This window comes from Pinus tabuliformis, chromosome 7, assembly GCF_031772625.1.
Source record: "Pinus tabuliformis cultivar Carrire ecotype Pingquan chromosome 7, CPIR1, whole genome shotgun sequence".
Lineage (NCBI taxonomy): Eukaryota > Viridiplantae > Streptophyta > Pinopsida > Pinales > Pinaceae > Pinus > Pinus tabuliformis.
Genome location: NC_142293.1, coordinates 360,679,119 through 360,699,531, shown reverse-complemented (window position 1 = coordinate 360,699,531; position 20,413 = coordinate 360,679,119). Strand labels below are relative to the sequence as shown.

The 20,413-nt window shown below is 39.9% G+C and overlaps 1 protein-coding gene and 1 pseudogene across 2 annotated transcripts in view; one reads left to right on the top strand and one right to left on the bottom strand.

Moving 5' to 3' along the window:
* The window catches only part of LOC149247442 (glutamate--glyoxylate aminotransferase 2-like), a 251,463-nt gene that overhangs the window by 15,697 nt on the left and 215,353 nt on the right, over positions 1 to 20,413 (bottom strand). The window lies entirely within an intron of this gene.
* On the top strand, positions 159 to 1,385 carry LOC149247443 (K(+) efflux antiporter 5 pseudogene; annotated as a pseudogene).

The following is a 20,413-nucleotide window of genomic DNA, read 5'->3' as shown; positions in this document are numbered from 1 at the left end:
GGGCTAATATTTATGTGTAACTCGAAAACAAAGGAGGACTGTTTCCGTTATCGTGTTTTTGGGTTGCCTAAGGCGCACAAAGAACTTGTTGAGAAGGTAATGAATGGGATGCGACTCTTTTTGTATGACTTTGCATGATGGCAAATTCTTACACCTGCCAGTTGTGGATAGAGATGGATTCGTTGTGGACCTGTATAGACGTGTTGCAAATTTTCAATGCAACAGTAATTCCACAGAGGACGCCTCTGGAACCAGTTACTCTGCTGGAAACCAGATGGATACAAGAATTGGTGTTGGAAATGAAGACTGGTTGTTTTGTCAGTGAAATGGTACAGGTGGAGACCGTTGCCCAATTTGGTGTTGTCTTCCTTCTTTTTGCCCTAGGTCTAGAATTTTCTTCAAAAAAGCTTCGAGTTGGATTCGTTGCTGTTTTGGGAAGTCTGCTTCAAATCTTGCTTTTCATGTGTTTCTGTGGCATTACTGCTTTGCTATGTGGGGCAAAATCTTCAGAAGGTGTCTTTGTGGGTGCTTTCCTGTCAATGTCATCAACGGCAGTGGTTTTGAAGTTTTTAATGGAACGAAATAGTGTCAACGCCCTTCATGGCCAAGTCACAGTTGGAACGCTTATTCTGCAGGACTGTGCTGTTGGGTTACTATTTGCGTTGCTACCTGTTTTGGGTGGAAGCAGTGGACTTTTGCAAGGGATAATGTCAATGATGAAATCGTTAGTAGTATTGTCCATGTTCTTGACAGCTACAAGCATATTATCTTGGTCTTTTGTTCCCCGATTTCTGAAGCTAATGATAGGCCTCTCTTCTCAGACAAATGAACTCTACCAGCTGGCCTCGGTTGCCTTCTGCCTGCTAGTGGCTTGGTGCAGTGACAAGTTAGGTCTGAGCCTTGAACTGGGTTCATTTGCAGCAGGAGTTATGATATCAACCACAGATTTCGCTCATCATACACTTGAGCAAGTTGAACCCATACGTAATCTCTTTGCAGCACTCTTCCTTTGTAGCATTGGAATGCTTATTCATGTTCAGTTTCTCTGGAACCATGTGGATATTTTGCTAGCATCTGTGATTCTGGTGATTATTGCAAAGACCGTTGTGGTTACTATCGTTGTGAAGGGCTTTGGTTACAGCATTAGGACGGCTTTCTTTGTTGGTATGTCCCTGGCTCAGATTGGAGAGTTTGCTTTTGTTCTCTTAAGTCGTGTATCCAATCTTCATCTGATTGAGGGAAAATTGTATCTCTTGCTGCTGGGATTAGTGGCATTGTATTTGCTTGTCTTGGGCAGCCGGTTATTACTGGATATTTACTTGCAGGGTCAATTAAAGAATGGTCTTCAGACTGTAAGGAAAGGAATATGATGTAAGACAAAAAATAATTGGAGCCAGATGGGACATTCTCTATGTCCAATTCCATTGCAGGGTGACATTTTTGAGTGGGAGGCTCGTTCTGAACTTTGAAGACTAGATAAACGCATAAGAGGACTGCGTGAGTAAACTTTTCAAGGAGATCGAGAATCCATGCCAGTTTTGTTTGGAACAAGCATTGGTTATACAGCTTAGGTTGCTGTTTGCGTTGCAAAGAATGAAGGGTAACTTGATTTGGAAATAGGAGTTAAGTGAAAACATGGATGACTCAACTAGTAATTCAATCTCATGCACGAGTCCAGAGCTAAGAAATGTTAAGGGAAAGAATTTGGCATCCAGAAAACCTTTTTTTTGGTTGCATCATTTCCTAAAGCTCTTTTGCAGAATGCGGTTGCGCCTTTCATTTCTTTGAAGCAAGTCAAAGTAACAAGAGAAAATACAGGTCATTTTGTTTTCTTTCTATTGAAAGTTGCAGTTTTAGAGGTGGACTCCATTCAGACTTCTTGCTAAGAGCACACAGGAATTCTCAAGGCCAGTATTGTTTCTTTCAATTGCTACCACATTTCTGGGTCAGTCCAAGGATTGTGACATGTCTGCAGATTCTCAAGCAAATCATTTACCAACTACAGATTCATTTGCTACGGAACAAATAGAGGTTGTTGACAGCAGTTTCGTAGCGCGCTACGAAACTGCTGTAGGTGATGTTTTCCATGCAGAATAAACAGTTTGACCAGGAATATTAGAAGAGAGACACCTGTACATCAATACAGCTTACAGCTTATCTGGAGACATGGTATTTGGTAGCAGCGTTCAATACTTTGAGTTATTAAAGATTTGGGAACACGCTGCTACATTTTCGGAGAATGTTGGGAGACAGAGATCGTATAAACAGAGCACATCTTTTGGTCAATTAATGAGCCATCAGCGCTTTCAAGCATCCAAGGTTAGCTGGTTTATTGCATCTTTAGCTCAGTCATCTCAGCCTAACTGAAGGAGGACAGCTGTCAAGGATCCAAGAAGAATCATGTTACGAGGAGAATGGAATTAGTGTTTTAGTTTGATTAGGATTTTGTGTAATTACAGCTCAGCACTTTTGTAATTAATGAATTAGTTAAATAGCATATAGGAGTAGTTAATAGAGCCTTTGAGCTCGCTCTAGTGAGGGAATAGTGTGTTCCTATATATGGATCAGGGATGAATGTAAAGGGGTTGGAGATTTATACAAAAAACAGAGTTTTTATATCAGCTTATGTAAAAGACTTTTGACAGTAATATGAAGATTACTTTTTCTTCCCAAGATTCATCATGTGTTCAAATGCTCAGAATATATGTGGTTTTGTTTTTATCCTTTATATTTTACAGCTCACTAAATATGCAATCACTCTGAATTCACCTAGTGCTCAGACTTCCTGTGTATATTTATGAGTTGAGGTTCTTTTTGAGAAATGTTCTGAGGGTTTAAACATTATATGCCTTGGCTTCCATGATTAAGCAGTTAATAGTTTACTGCAGAGGTGTTTGACTCCATGAGCCCAATGGAAGAGGTGTTATTTTGTTGTTCCAACCAGCTTATTTTCATGTACTGTTTGAAGAGTTAGCCATCTTTTCTTATTATTAATCCATATCAAAAATCTGTGAGAGAGCCCTCTCTGACTAAGGAGGCTAAGCCTTAGTCTAAAGCCTGGTTTGAAGTAGTTACATGAGATCTTGCTAAGTAGCAGCCCTTAGTACACGATTTTGTGATAACAGTACGGATGCAATGTTGACAGTGGCAGTGTCAGCAACAGTACAATTGCAGCAGTAGCGCAGTAGTTGGTGGATAGCATGTTAGACATCAGTAGCACAGAGAACGGTGTTAGGAAGTTAGGATGATGCTTAAGTGGGAAGCATTGCTAGAGCACATTCCTCGCTAAGAGGAAGTGTTGATTTTTGGTAGCATTCGATGTGCTCTAAGTGTCAAATTTTGCAGGGAGGCTTAGACACATGCATTCGCCAATACCCAGAAATCGTTTTGGGAAATTCCACCCAGAGATAGTTTTATTAAAATAATTAATTATTTTTAATGAGACCCTAAGTCTAAACTTAGGAAATTAAAATAATTAAAGGGTTTTACTATAAACTGTGGGTAAGACTTCTAGAAGAAGGCACAGATCAAGTCAATATGATCCTAGCCATTCATTAGAATATAATCTAGGCCATTGATTGATCAATGAGAGGATTATAAGAGGAAGCTTGATGGGCACTTGGAGAACAGACAAAGAGAGTTTAGAGAATCGATTTTCTGAAGCAGAGCAACTGTCGAGATATTTTTGATAGTGAGCTTTTGCAGTGAGGGTAGGGATAGTTGGGATGGAGTATTTTCTCCAGGACCCAGGATCAGCAGTAGAGAGGCAGAGAGACATCAATAGGCAGCGCAGACCTAGGAAGGGGTGACACTGGGCCAAAAGGGCCCACGCAGAGCTGATGCAGATCTAGAAGGGCTCATGCAGAAGCAGAGTAGTCTTCTAGTGCAAAAATCCGAAATTTGCTGGGGAGTTGAGATTTCCGAGCCAGGAGGGTTGGAAATCACTCCAGAGGGCAAACGTTTCCTAGTTGGGCTGACACAAAACCTGTTGAGGCTGACGCACGGTCTACGCAAGGCCAGCACAGAGATAGTCGAGGACTGTTGGTTCACCTGCCAAAACAGCCTCTTGTTCCCACATATAAATTAATTAAGTCAAAGTTGTAGTGTAATTATTTCAATATTTGTCGTAGGAAACTGCAAATAACTTATTCATGTAAATCTAACAAGTAGGAGAAATATCATCAGTTGTTGTAGTAGGGATTGTTGAAGAAAATGTAACTAGGTTCAGTCTTCATAAATGTATTTTTGATCTTTGTACTTATTCAAGAAAAGAAATATTATTTTTATAATATATGTCAATGAGTTTCTTGCCCATTGAAGTAGGTCTAGCACATGTCAAAGTGCTATAGGTGAGTCAAAGTCAAAAGAATTATGTTGAAGACCCTAAGGGTATGTTACATTATGTATATTCATTTATAAAAGTCAAAGAAGACACCTCCAAGCAAAGTCAAGTATCCTCCAAGCAAAGACACCATCAATAGAAGCAATGACACCATTAAAATCACCTATTGCAGCAAGAAAATCAAGTCGGCCTCGAAGCTACAAGTCGGCCTAAAAGGAGGGACAGAGCTCTATATATAGAGGCTGTCCACTCCCTCAAAAAGACAACGCATTCCTTTGAAATCTGCGAAGGTACAAGGCAAGGAAAAGGGTAACAAGAGGACAAGAAGAAGGTCTCCAAGGCAGCGAAGAAAGGAAGAATAAAAACCGAAGTGTTAAAGGGCTAGTTACAGCCACACGTGCGAGGAAAGGAGAGCAGTCCCTGCAGTTATGACAGCAGTAATTACAGCTCATCAAATCTCACTGTTTAGGTTTCAAACTAGGCCTACAAGGCCTCTCTCTCAAGCGTGGAAGAAGGGTATGCAAGCGAAGGGAGGAAGATAAGTCTAACATAGTTTTGTGAGGAGAATCCCTCACACGTGCGAAGAATTAGGGCTGCATTGCTGCTGCCCTAAGTCTGCAATATTTGTCAAAAGAAAAGAAGGCTCGGTTGGGAGGCTATAAGGTCATCATCTTAAGTTAGAAAGACTCCATCTCAAGCGAAGGAAGAAAAGGTCAAGGTTCATCCTAGAGCAGACAATCTAAGGTCTCTACAGTTGCCGGAAGAATTGCCAAAAGGAGGAAGACAAAGCGCTGGAAGGAGGATGAAGTGTTGCAAGAGGAAGTGATCTTGAAAGGACTTGACTTGTGCTTGGAGGATCTTCTAGTCAAGGGTCTAGGGTTTGGCATTGATCAATAGAAGCTTCAATAAGAGAAATTCACTAAAGGGTTTTCCTCTCAAGAGAAGAGAGGTTTTGGCCCTGGCAGAGAGCCAACATCTTGTGTTCTTGTTCTTATGTTTTGGTAGCAGTTTGATGAAGTACACACACATGCATTAATAATTTAGAAGAAGAAGATTAAACTAACAAGAAAAAGTAGAAAGACTCCACAAATTGTTATCAAGTAACGAAGAATCACACTACACCTAATTTGCCCTAGATTCTTCAACAGGGATTTCAGTTTAGGAATTTTCACAAGAAAAAGCTACAACATCTTTTTGGCATCGTTGCCAGGGAACGAATTTCAAATACATTTCCCTGGGTACAACAAATTTTTGCATTCCCTCTGTCGGGTGAGCAAGGGAAGTGTGGGTTGAAGATCTCTCACCTTGGCGACTCCATTGTTGAATCTAATTATAAACACCCTAGTGACTCCACTATCTATATCTTTATTTGATCTTCTTGGCTTTCAAGCAGCCTCATGCTCGCTTTGATGCTAAAACAGTCGAAAAATTCCCTACCTTGGAACTTGAGATCACTCACCTAAAGGGGTTTTCAAAATGGCCCTTCTTGCATTCTTGGCCAACATATTTGCCCCACTGGGTTTTTCTTCTATTGCTGGTTATCCCAACCATGTCCCTCCATTTCATGAATGGAATACCTTTTTGCCTATATTTAGTGGAAAGACAGATAGAAGGTCGGACCATCACCTCGAGGATTTTCATGAATGCATGGAACAACAAGGTATTATTTTTGAAGATGTGAAAATGAAATTGTTCATGTATTCTTTAGAAGAAGATTTTAGAGTTTGGTACAGAACAATACCTCGTGGCAACATATCTTCTTTAAAGAGATTTCACATAGCATTTAATCATTATTGCAAAAGATTTTATCCGTCGGATGCTCTGTTTGAAGATTGTTGTTCACATTTTAATATTGAAACTATTTTTGAGGTTAATAATGTTGCTAAAGATGTTTGTGGGGCTCAAATCCAAGAAAACATATACTCGCATCAAGAAGCATCACCCAGTGAGAAAGAAGGAGAAGAAGGAGACGTCATCGAGCTGCAAACAAACCCTTAGGGATCTCATCCTGTCGAATGTGATAATTCTCCTTCTTGTGATTCGTATAAATCCAATGGGATGTTGAGCAATGCAGAAATACAACAGTGCCTGTCATGGGAAGTTGCACAAAAAGAAGAGGCCCACCAAGAGGTTAATAAAGAGGCTCTAGTTTACGATCCACATCCTTCAAATGGAGAACAAGTTCAAGAAGCTGATATTAAAATTGATAAATATTCTCTAATCTATGATTCAGATGATTCAAAGGAGGATGAGATTGTTGCAGACTGTCAAAGGGATCTGCTTACAAACAAGTGGGGAGAAGATTACCAACAACAACTCCTTCAAGAGGAGCCCAAAGTTGAAGAGCCTAGCAATGTTGGTGGTTGCCTGTTGCAAAAAGTTTCCTCCCTGGAAACTATTCAAGAAAGAGAGACAACTATAAATCTTTCTCATCAGTTCCATGATCCTGTAACTGACTACACGGCATCTTTCTTTGGCCTGCAACAGTGTATATCAATTCCAAGGTATGTGCCAAATTTTTGGTCTGAAGCTCTTATGAGGTGCATGCACATTTTAGCCATTGATTTTCAAAAGCATAGCCCAACTAGAAGGATCATGGAGGAGATTAAAAGAGTTGAGCATCAACTATCAAGTTGGGGGCACATATCAAGATTGTTGTCCAAAGATTTTATGTGGTATATGCCTATTTTAATTGTTGAATTTCTAGAGAACGATGGCATAAGGTCCAGTACTCTGATGTTGGGCTGGTATCATTGGAAGGTTGACCTCACTTGGGTAAAGTGAGCCATATGCCTAAACAGGAGTTGTATATAAATAAGCTCACTATGTGAGTGTTTAATTTCCAGTGTTTAGTTTTTGTATTTTTTGCATTTTGGTATCATGAGGAAAGGACTCCCAACATATAAAGTTCCATGGAGGTTTTCTGGCTTTAAAGATTCAATATACTTTTGACATCATGCCCAATGGTGAAGGCTACTCGTCTACAGGTTCTCAGTGCCTTGCCAGCAAGGAACTGCCCCCAAGTGGAGGCAATGTTGTCACCTACTGCAAAATATGTTTTCAGTTGTAAAAAAATTGCAAAAGAGCAGAGAAGTTTGTAGTCATCTTCCAAGCCTCAAAAGGACTCAAAATCTAAATCAAACCCTCTCCATGGGAAAGTGCTCGGAATAAGCTTTCCAACAATATGTGGAAGTCCAAAAATGAACTCTTGGATCAAAAGTTATGGTCTTCTGAAGTTCAAGGATTAAAGCCTCAAGGAAAGAAGGAATATCGGAGGTCCAATATCGGAGATCACATATCGCAGGTTCAAGCATGTCGGAGATCGACACATCAAGACTTCAGGGATATCGGTGATCACACTCAGAGTAGCATGGCATATCCGCACATCGCATGTCAGATGTCCAATATATCGGAGGTCGAGGAACATCGGTGATCGCACATCAGCAACACCAAGCGGATCAAAGGTCGCAGCATCAAGGATCCCATGCATCGAAGCAAGCAAATCATAGCATCAATCAATCGACAATCGACAATCAGAACTTTTGAATAGGTGACAACCTTTTAAATTTGCGATATCGCATAAAGTTATGATATAGTATAAAACCATCGGGGAGCTCAAAAATAAGTTTCCAAAGGATTTCATTGCAAAACCAAGGGCAGATGGGTCGTTTCCTCGCTCCTCCAGCAGGACGCATGGCAGCACAGGATTGGCTCCAATAATGATGTGTGGCAGTATAGGATTGGCTCTGATGAGGACACTTGGTAGCTAATGTCAGCATGACGTGGCAGTATGGAGGGATTTTGGCATTTTGAGGGGCCTATGGGGGCATATCTGGGTGACACGTGTCACCACTTAGGAAGTGCCACGTGGCAGCAATGACGTCACGTCAGAGATGACATATTGGAGGTTGATGGATGTTGCCACTTTAAAGTAATGGACACATGAAAAAGGGTGGATAAGGGGGCTTCGATATAAGGGCAGGCACACAATCATGAGAAGAGTCAAAGAACTAAGGGCACGGGGCTCGGGCATAGCACAAAGGGTTATCGGCAATCAGAGAAATTGAAATATTTAGACTCCAGATTAAAATCCCCGAGAGGAAGCCGCCGATAAGGAGGCTTTGATATTTAGCTAGCACACAGTCGCTAGAGGAACTTAAAGGAAAGGGGCGCAAAGCTATTTACAAAGGAAAAACAACCCCCAGCAGGAGTCTAAAGGCCCTAGCGCCTTAAGGCTAAGCCCCAGGTCACAACCCTCGATCCTATGATGAAGAAATATTGAAAGGGGCTAAACCATAAAGGACCAAGGAGCATCGGAACTCGTTGTTTTGTAACGTCCTTTAGAATAAAAGTCCCGATGCAGTAATGTTTCGATAGAGCGGTACAGAGCTTTAAAGACATAATAGGTCGACAACTGAGTTATTGAATGAAGGCATGGAGAAATTGGAAATCGATATGGGCTAGTCCTATGGAAGCCCTTGTAACAAGAAACCAAGGACTACATGGGGCAGCAGAAATGAATTAGATTGCTTAGCGCGCACGTCTTCATGGAATAAATGGAGGTATGGGGTTCAGGAAGATTTAATGGTTCAGCATGGAGCTCGACTCAATCATACAACGAAGGACTGCTAGGTCGATCTTCGCTTCCACTCTGTGACAAGCAACCACCGTAATCACTTCCAGCTCCAAAGAGTGGGGAAGTCAGGCAGTTAAGGCGAAAGTGACGGAAATCAGTCGAGCAGCAAGGAAGGCACATCAACGTAGAGGTGTGACCTGATCAGAGGCCATTACAGAGATGGCGTGGGCATACCTTCCTCTAATCATCGTTCAATTTTCCTTTTCCTATTATTCTGTAATTTCTGTGTATTTTCAAGAAAGGAATCAAATCCTTTTTAATCATTTTGGACATCGAGACATCGCACGCCGAGACAGCTAGTCAATTAGACAGCTGGCCCTTAGCTGAGATATTTTGTAACTGTTGATTTAATGCTCCCCCACTCTTTATAAATAGGAAGAAGAAACGCTTAATAGAGGTTTTGGGATTCTGCACCCGTGAGGTCCAAATTATGTGATTCCACTTTGGTTTTATTTGCCTCTTCATGAGGGACTTGAGCGATACATTGTTGAATGTAAATGCACTGGTGAATTGGACTCATTTTGAAGGATTAAGGAAACTCTTTGGTGATTCCAATCAGAGCAATGTGCAGTATGTTTCCCCTTTGTTTATCTCTTCATGTATGTTTTCTCCCTCTGAAATAATGTAATGAAGCTGTCGGTTTCACTCTGATTCATGGTCGTATATTTGCTGATAAGTAGTAACAGTACCTGTGTTAACTACAAATTTACTTATATCCCTGTAATGTGCACAAATTTACTTAAGGTTATTTGGTGACAAATGTACTCATGATGTATAGAGCTTGGGACCTTAATTAGCACTCCACTATTCATGTCATTTCACCTCTTCAGTCTTCCATACTTCTGCTGGAACATTGTTGCTTAGGATTCTGTATTGTTTCCAGCCCTATGCATCGAATTCCCTCCTTTCTTTCCTCCTCTTCATTTTACTACAACGCCAATATTAAGGTTGCCTATTGTTGTGTGTCAGCCACCAGAACCAGACATTTCTCTTTGAGATTAGCCCGATTTACCCCCTGTGTATTTAGATCCATGTATTTGCTTGACTTTACCTTGATGAAGGACTATTGAACCAAGCCCCTTGAATTATTTCCTTTCAAACTACGTGACAATTGGAGTGCAGCAGAAAGCCCTACTAATAATATTCAAAAGCACTCCTCTCTTAAGATGTCCTAGGCACTGGTCTACAATCAACCCAGACGCTGTCTCTAGGAGGCTTCTATATCTCCTAAAGCACGTGTGCTACAAGTGACAAAAGAATCTACAACATCTTTCGGGCGTCGTTGCCGGGGAATGAATTTGAAATACTTTTCCCTGGGTACGACAAATTTTTGCATTCCCTCTGTCGAGTGAGCAAGGGAAGTGTGGGTTGAAGATCTCTCACCCTCGCGACTCCACTATTGAATCTTATTATAAACAACTTTGCGACTCCACTGTCTATATCTTTGTTTGATCATCTTGGCTTTCAAGCAGTCTCATACTGGCTTTGATGCTAAAATAGTTAAAAATTTCCCTACCTTGGAACTTGAGATCACTCACCTAAAGGGGTTTTGAAAATGGCCCTTCTTGCATTCTTGGCCAATAGATTTGCCCCACTGGATTTTTCTTCTATTGATGTTTATCCCAACCATGTCCTTCCATTTCATGAATGGAATACCTTTTTGCCTATATTCAGTGGAAACACATTTAGAAGCTCGGACCAGCACCTCAAGGATTTTCATGAATGCATGGAACAACAGGGTATTGTATTTGAAGATGCAAAACTGAAATTGTTCATGTATTCTTTAGAAGAAGATTTTAGAGTTTGGTAGAGAACATCAACACATAGGTTGGCCAGATGTCCTCCCAGGCATTTTGTGTTACACACAAAGCCTCAACACATCATATCTCTCCCAATCAAACACATCGGTAACATCAAGCATGCTTCCAAAACTTTGAGAGATTTTCCTGAACAATCACACCCCCAATCAGTAACAAACTTTCAAATACATATGTAAACACTAACCTTTGGGGTCTTCAAACATCTTGATGCTGCCTCGATTGTCTCAATTTATCACAGTAGGACTTAGAGACTTTCCAAACGAATCTTGACAAAAGATTTCTTAACCATACAACTTCCTTTCCTACTTCACATGTAGCAATATATGCTACAACCTGATCCTGTGTTCCTTCTTTCAGCAACACCTCAATATGCATTTTCCAATTTCTTCTCCAAGGTATCCACCATGACTACAATATGCCCTCCCTCTCGACTTGGGAAGATTTCTTCTATCCAGGCTCCCTCTTAACTTAGGGAGATCAACTTTTGTCTATAACATCGGAGAATCTTTCATGGATTCCATCCTTCTTATCAGAGTCAGCATGACCATCATCATTCATATAACTTTCTTTGTCATGCTTATCAACTTTACTTGTAAACATCTTCATTATCTTGAAGATTATGCACCTACACAACTTAGATAGCAAGTACAACCAAATCCATAGAAGCATGAAGTTAACCATATCATAATCATATAATAATGGAAGCATTAGACTTTAGAAAACTAGTTACCTAACGTTAGTAGGTTCATAATCAACAAGAGACACATACTTCAACTTCTTGCCTGGGTTTTGTTTCAAACCCTAAATCACCTCAATAGCTTAGACAAGATATCAATCTTATTATATCTAGGGCCGCAATATCTCTTTCAACGATATGACAAATTCTTTTATAACACATAGCAAACCCTAGAAACAATTCAAACAAGTATAATTCATTAATGCATCTAACAACTCTCTGAATTCGTATATTAGATTTCTACTAAGGTTTAGTGCAGGATCCTAGATTCCATACATGAGCCATTAAGATTCAACAATAAAAACCAATCATAGCTCAATTTCAGATTATCACACTATCATCATATATTAGAGAATTGAACTTCTACTAAGGTTTAGTTACAAAACCCTAGAATTCACAAACACTATCATCCTAGAGTATCAAACTTCGACTAGGGCTTAGTTCCAAACCCTAGGACTTATGACCATCAACAATTAGGTCAACACATATATCTAGGATTCCATCATCATGCACAAGCATATCATAACAACATATGTTAGTCAAACCCAATGACACAAACACATTCAGACATCTAACATATTTGATTAGATGGACAAACATATGCCTAGGGTTTCATTCCTAGGACATTATCTAAAATAAGGGTCTTGCTCATAAACCCTACCAAACCTTAAAGATCTAGGGTTTCAACAACAAACCCTAATTTATCAATACTTCAAAGGTTTGGGATTTCAAACATCACCATTCAACCTAACAAGTTAGGATTTTCATAACCATACCAAAACCCCAAACATGACATCATCAAAGCATCAAACATTTTCTTTGGACTTCATCAATAACCCTAAGTAAGCTAGGGTTTCACACATTATCATCGACATACCCTTAAGTTAAGGTTTTACAAAGAACCTTTTTAGGGTTCCACAAGAATAATCAAAGATATGAAGGGGGTAGATTTATCTAATGATGAAGCATCCAATCAAGAATCTTTATGATTCAAGAGAGCTAGACACAATAATGTTAGTAATGTAGGATAGTTTATCAAGGATGAATATACCTTTATCATGAAGAGATAAAAACTTATAGTCTTAGGCATACCTTTTGTTTCTTAACAAACCTTGTAATTCCAATGCTTTATCTTGTGAGACCTTCTTCCATAATCCTTGAGTATTCAACAAGCCTTTTCTAACAAGGAAAATATGAATAGAAATGTGATTACTATTTAATACAAACAAACTTAGGTAAGTAAGGGAAACCAAAAATGAAAAAGGTAATACAAGGAGTAAGATACTTATCTTTGGAAGTTGGTGAGGGCTCCCTCCAAACTCGAGGGATACCTATAACCTTATAAAAAAAATTCAAAAATGTTTTTCCAAAATATGTTAAACCTACAAATACTAGAAATCAAAAAATGAAACAACTAAAGCTTAAGAGCAAAGGACTTAGTAGTGTAAGTCCCTTATATCTAATTCTTCGACTTTATTCTTTTTTGGAGATCCTTCTTCAGCAACATCAACTTGGTCCGTGTTCCTTTTCTTATTCTTCGGATTGTCAGGATAGTCGCTATTATAGTGACCCATTTTATGACATTGGTAGCATTCTATTTTGGACATGTCTACCTTCCTTCTTGGCCCTTTTAACTTCTTGAAGTTTCCTTTCTTGTGATGAGCCGAGTAGGCATTTGAAAATTTCCCTTTTTCATTGTTGGTTACAAAGTAGATTCTCATCTTTCCTTAGCTACAGGCATTCCATAATTCTTCGAATGAACGAGTTTATTTCCAGTCGTTGATTCCTGAAGCAAAAGCACTCCAAGTAGGTGGCAATCCCAATAATGCAGCAATCACTAGCTCTTTTTCTGGTACAATCTCATCTATGGATTGAAGGTCATCTCTAATTCTAGCTATCCTTACAAAGAAGGAAGCCACAGTGTCATCTTTTGTCATTTTTGTGGTCCTTAGTTCATTCTTAAGACTTTCTACTTGACAAATGTTCTTGATAGTGAACAATTTTGATAAGGCTTCATACATTTCTTAAGCAGACTCTATGTTGGAAATGTATGGGACAAGATTGTCCTTTATACCTTCTACCATTAGTGTCATAGCCAATATTTCTGACTCTCTAAACTTCACTTTATCTGCATCACTAGATCCTTCAATAGGTTTCTTCACTTTTCCTCTGACCAAATCCAGGACTTTGTTCTTTTCAAGAATGAGATCAATTCTTTTCTTCCATGACCTATAATTTGATGCTCCTTCTAATTTGTTCTCTCCCTTTATTGTGTTAGACATTGTCCTTGAAGGTAGTAAGCTTATTTCCTTATAAGGTCTCCTTATATGACCCCTTGCTCAACTTTTTGAAGTTTCTTAGGCTCCTTTCAGTAGATCCTCAAATTGCCTTTTTCTTTTTTCACCTTAGCTTTGATGCCATGTTAGAAAATAAAAAAGGCAAAAAGATTTTCTTTTATAGAGATAATTACTTGTGACTTTATGTTTTTCTTATGTTCCTCTTTATCTTTAGTTCATCAAGCAACTATCAAAACAATAGCACAAAGATCATAGACACCAAATATAGGCAGACAGCGAGGGAAAAAACCCTATCTAGGGGAAAACCTAGTCAACAATTCTAACTTAATAGCTTCCTTGAGATAATCTAAGACTTTTGACCAAGACACAGACTTCCTCCACACTAATTACTTGTGATTTTATGTTTTTCTTATGTTCCTCTTTTATATTTAGTTCATCAAGCAACTATCAAAACAATAGCACAAAGATCATATGCACCAGATATAGGCAAACAGTCAGGGAAAAACCCCTATCTAGGGGAAAACCTAGTCAACAATTCTAACTTAATAACTTCCTTGAGATAATCTAAGACTTTTGACCTAGACACAAACTTCCTCCACACCAAGTCAGCCCTTTCTTCCTTCTTGCAGATGATAACCCTTCAACAACAACTTCGACCTAATAGCAACAACTTGTAGAAACAATTTCGACCCAGCAACTGGCAACAGCAGTAGCAGCAACTTCGACTTGACAAGAGAGACTTTGATCTCCTAGAGGAGTCCACACGAGAGAGAGAGAGAGGGATAGCCCAAAATTTCAATCTTGACATTTTCTTCCTTCCTTTCCAACTTTGCACCCCTTTTCACCTCCTTTTCCAACTTCGCACTTTTTCTAGCTCTTTCTTCTAGGATATTGAACTTGAGTGAGAGAGTGTGCTCCAAATGAATTCGAACAACTTCAATATATAGGCTTCTAGTGAGGTCGAATTACCTAATTTGAGGCCGACTTGATCTCCTTGAGGTTGACTTAGTGTGGAGGTGACAAATACCTTATTTTACTCAATAATAAACCTTTTTACATGATTCAAAAGCCCAAGACGGCTCTCTTTAAATCGACAGTGACTCTAATGACTCAGAATAAATCCTAGAAGTCCTCAATGGGGACTTTAACCTAAAAAAGATGACCCAAGCATGAAACCCATGCCTTAATAAGTCATAATAATAATAATAAAGTTATTTTTCATAAGTACATTTCATTGTGACTCAAATACAATTATGAAGACCAAACCTAGCTACATTCTTCAACATAGAACATATCTAATGCTACAAAAACTAGCACCATGAAGACTACAAATGTGTCACAAGACGATGTTGTGTATTTTCACCCACAATACAATCTAAAAAAGGTCTTCATTAGAGACAACCTTAGTCAACAATTCAAGGCATTGCTTTAGAAACCTCTCTCCAACTATATTTGATAGAGAAATTTTTTTGATGCGGGATGTAAGGCTAGAAACTACCCATTCCTATGGCCAAATTGCAAAGTGAAACATAGGCATTGCACAACAACATTGTTCCTTTAACTAGCCCAAACATCATCATCTCCATACAAACTCCCAATCAAGGTTTAGCATGACCAAATCTTAACACATTATGTCTAGAAACCTTGACAAAGCTTCTCTTTTACTTGGGTTTCTTCAAAAATGTCACCCACTAAAATGGGTAACCCCATATGAGAAATATTTTCTCCTACATTTGATAGCCAACCAGCCAGCAACCCATGATATTCACTTTTCGATGATTATATGCCATTTGCATCAGCCATACATCTCTCACCATCCGACATTTCCTCTTGAATGAAGGTGGGCCACTTTTCAAATGGTACTTTCATCATTTTGCAATTGAGTTCTAATACTTGTTTGTTTTGTGCATTTAGTGTGAATAAAGGAGTGATCTGAAAGATTGACTGATTTTGATTGTAAATTCCTCTCACCTTACCAAGGTGGTTAATCTTTAGCCCTAGTCTAGTGGGACCTCCCTTAAGGCCTTAGGGTTAAAGGTAGGGTACTACTTGGAAAACCCAGATTGAAATAGCATGTTCATTTTCCCTTACACCATACTTGACACATTCTATGTCACATTACAAACCCCTTTTATACCATCTCCATTCTTTTGGTCTAACTTGTCATTGGTTCACTGGGATTTGGCATCCTCTTATCTGTTGAAGAAAGTGTAACTAGGTTCGGTCTTCATGACATTGTAATTATGATTTTTGTAAACAAGAAAATGAATTTAACATTATTCCTTGCTGCATGGGTTTCATGAGCAAGAGGTTTATTTATTAGTAGCTCCCATTGAGAGCCTTAAGATGTCAAAGAGTTAATGTCATGCTCTTCTTGAGCCAATGTGTAATGTATACAAGTCTATAGAAAGGTCTAGAAGCCCTCCAAAGACAAGCACAATCACTCTTGAAGAAGGCAGCAAACTAAACGATGTAAAACACAGTCATGTCGGCCTGCAAATGAATTAAATAGCTAAAAGAGTCATGTCGGCTCACATATGGAGACACAACTATTCACTGGTTCATGTCGGCTTAAATACATGGACAGACAACTATAAATATGCGGCTAGAGTCACCACAGAGACATAGAATCTCGGACAAGTATCTCGGCAAATTCGGAGGTGCAGGAACTCAGATTTCTCTGTTATTTTGGATGGGTACAGGACTGATTTTCCTCGCATGACAGTAAGGTTCCGACTTTAGATGGACAACATCACCGTAATCTCGGATGGGTGCCATTGAAATGGTTACAGTCTCGGCATAGGTGTAATGATAAGGGTCTCGGTGCAAGAAGGGAACACTTTGTCTCAGCATACTAGACAGTATCATGAAGGTCTCAATACAAGAAGAAAAATGCTGTCACAAAATCTCAGCATAGCAGTAATGACAAGGATCTCAGGGATCCCACAGCAGCATACACAGTCCCAGCATAACTCAGATGGAGAAGATCTCATAGTAACACACTCAGTAGTCATGATCTCAAGCATAGATATGATCTCAATCTTAATGGAGATACCGTCACAAGGTTATGATCTCAATAAAGGTGCAGCGATGGTGAAACAGTGATCTAGGTACAGATCTCATGGAGATCTCAGTGTTATGTGGAAGGCCTTGGTGAGAGTACAATGATGTTGCATCAATAATAAAGATCTCGGTGGTGCAGTAGTGATGGCCTCAATGATGATGATCTTAGCAGTGACAAAGAAGAGGATTGGTGTCTTGGTCTTGGAGTGACATAATAGGTCAAGGGTCATGGTCTTGGTATTCGTCAATTAGAATCTCTATAAGAAGAATTTTCTGTGGGTTTTCCTCTCCAAGAAAAAGAGGTTTTGGCCTTGGCAGAAAGCCAACATTGTGTGTTCTTGTCTCTTTGTTTTGATAGTTATTTGATGAATAAATACACACACTAATGATATCAAGAAAAGATTGTGATAATAAGCTAAAGATAAAATACCTCACAAATAGTTATCATGCTAAGAAGAATCTCATTAACTACATTAGCCCTAGATCCTTCAACATGGTATCAAAGCTAAGGTGTTGAAGTCAAAGGAAGGGCAGCTAAAAGAGACATACAAGGATTAGTTTTCAATAAGAGCATTAAAGCAAGTTGAAGGGCTTTGTCAAGATTGAAGGATTAGTCTACAACAAGCAGTCTACAACAGCGAGGGTTTTTGTCTACATAATCAAGGAGATAGTCTACAACAACAAGAACTTTTGACTCCACAGTCATCATCAAAAGGCCACCAAGACTCTCATCAAGATGTCTACAAAGCAATGAAGCTCAAAGGACCTCAAAATCAAAGATCACATCATCTTGAAAAAGGTTGAAACCCTAAAAGTAGTCATGATCTACACTACAAAAGAAGGCAAAGCATATTGAAGGTAATAAGGCATGGACATCTTCAAAAGATCATCTCCTTGCCCTAGAAGAAGATCATCCGAGGAAGCAACAAATCATCCTCGTCAAAAGGAGCAACCTTTTCTATTGAAAGGCTCTCTCATTGGAAACAAGATCATCCAAGAAGAAGATCTAAGATATCTTCTTCAACCATCATCAAAGAAATTAAGGTGAAGATCTCATCTCCACATGTCAAGTAAGTATCTTTTCATTCTATAATCAAGTTTGGTTAAATGACTTCGTGTTTGTTGATTTGGGGTAGCATCGAATGTGTTCTAGCCACGAAAATTGGTGGAGAGGCTAAAGCACATGAGATCTCCAAGACCCGGAAATGGTTTGGGCAGAATCTAACTAGTTTGGGAGATATTAAAATAATTAATATTTTTAATGGAGTCCCTAAGTCTAAACTTAGGGAAAATAAAATTTTAATGTAAATTAATATAAAACTGAGTTAGAATGGTCCAAAAGTCAAGGCTCAAGTCAGATCTAATCTTAGTTGTTGATTAGGGACTTAATCTCGGTCGTTGAATTGTCAATGAGAAAAGTATAAGAAGAGGCTCGAGGGTGAGTTGGAGAACAGACCGAGTTGATCAAGAATTCGATTTTTTGGGGCAGGGCTTGCTGATGAAATCGAAGGAGTGATCAAAGTTGCAGTTGAGGGGCAGTGAATGTAGTAGCAGAGAGGCAGAGATAGTACCGGAAGCATCAGCGCAGAAGCTGGAAGAGGGTTGATGCAGAGCCAGCTAGAGGCCACGCAGAAGCATCTAGAGGCCAGGCAGAGGCAGCCAAGAGCTGCGCAGAGCCTGAGGAGGGCCAGCTTGGGAGACGCAGAGGCTCCAGAGGCTGATGTAGAGCCTAGAGAGGCTGACGCTGGGCTAGGGAGGCTGACGTTGGGCAGACGCTAGGCCAGAGAGGCTGACATAGACCCTAGAGGTTGACGCTGGGAGATTTCATGGGGTAGATTGAGGCTGATATTTGTCTTCGACTGAGAGGTACTACTGCCGAGGGCATTCTCTATTGGTGAGCCATTTTTGCACCCAGATTGTATTCTGAAACTGCTTAATAATAAAACCCTTAGATAGCTACACCGATTTTCCCGCATTGGGTTTTTCCGGGGACATTAGTCCAAAAATAACGGTGTCGCTTGTGTGCTTGTTTTTCCTTCAGTTGATGATCTGTATGTGTTGAGACCGTACTTGTATTTATTTTCAGTATTTATATGGTAAATAACTTGTTAATTAACAGAACAAGTAGGAAGAAATAAATCAGAAAGTATAGGAAGGATTTCTAATGGTGCAATGAGGGGCAGGATCCTTGAGGTACCCAACCTCTTGGATTATACCTTGCTATGGGAGCCCCAAAGAGGAGTAGCATGCGGATGTTGGTAGAGATGGATGCAGATGGAGTGACAGAGGGAGCTTTAGCATCAGAGTGTTTCTAACTTGACGGAGATGTCAAAGTCGAGAGATCAGTTACTTACTTCTTAGTAACTGAGTTGCAGTGCAGCAGTTAGTAGTGGCAGCACGAAGCAGCATGATGAGAAGGGTTGCAGTGCAGATGCAGCAGTGGCAGTGGCAGGGCCATCGGTAGCAGTACATGATGCAGTAGTGCAGGGGATGTTGGGCAGCAAGCCTAAGATCAGCACAAGGACTGATGCTGGATGATCAAGGTGATACTCAGTGAGGAGTATTACTAGAGCACAATCCTCGCTAAGAGGGAGTGTTGATTTGGGGTAGCATCAGATGTGCTCTAGCCACGAAAATTGGTGGAGATGCTAAAGCACATAAGATATCCAAGACCCAGAAATGGTTTGGGCAGAATCTAACCAGTTTGGGAGATATTAAAATAATTAATATTTTTAATGAAGTCTGTAAGTTTAAACTTAGGGAAAATAAAATATTAATGTGAATTAATATAAAACTGAGTTAGAATGGTCCAAAAGTCATGGATCAAGCCAGATCTAATTTTAGCCATTGATTAAAGACTTAATCTCGGTCATTGAATTGTCAACAAGAAAAGTATAAGAAGAGGCTTGAGGGTCAGTTGGAGAACACACCAAGTTGATCAAGAATTCGATTTTCTGGGGCAGGGCTTGCTCAGGAAATCGAAAAAGTGATCAAAGTTGCAGCTGAGAGGCGGTGAATGCAGTAGCAGAGAGGCAGAGATAGTATCGAAAGCATCAACACAGAAGCCAGAAGAGGGTTGACACAGAGCCAGCTAAAGGCCACGCAGAAGTAGCCAGATGCCATACAGAGGCAGCCAGGAGCTGCGCAGAGCTTGAGGGGGGCCAGCAAGGGAGATGCAGATGCTCCAGAGGCTGACGCAGAGCCTAGAGAGGTAGACGCTAGGCCAGAGAGGCTGACGCAGACCCTAGAGGTTGACGCTGGGAGATTTCGTGGGGCAAATTGGGGCTGATATCTGTCTCCGACTGAGAGGTACTACTGCCGAGGGCATTCTCTGTTGGGTGAGCCATTTCTGGCACCCAGATTGTATTCTGAAACTGCTTAATAATAAAACCCTCAGATAGTTGCACCGGTTTTCCTGCATTGGGTTTTTCCGGGGACATTAGTCCAAAAATAATGGTGTCACTTGTGTGCTTGTTTTTCTTTCAGTTGATGATTTGTATGTGTTGAGACTGTACTTGT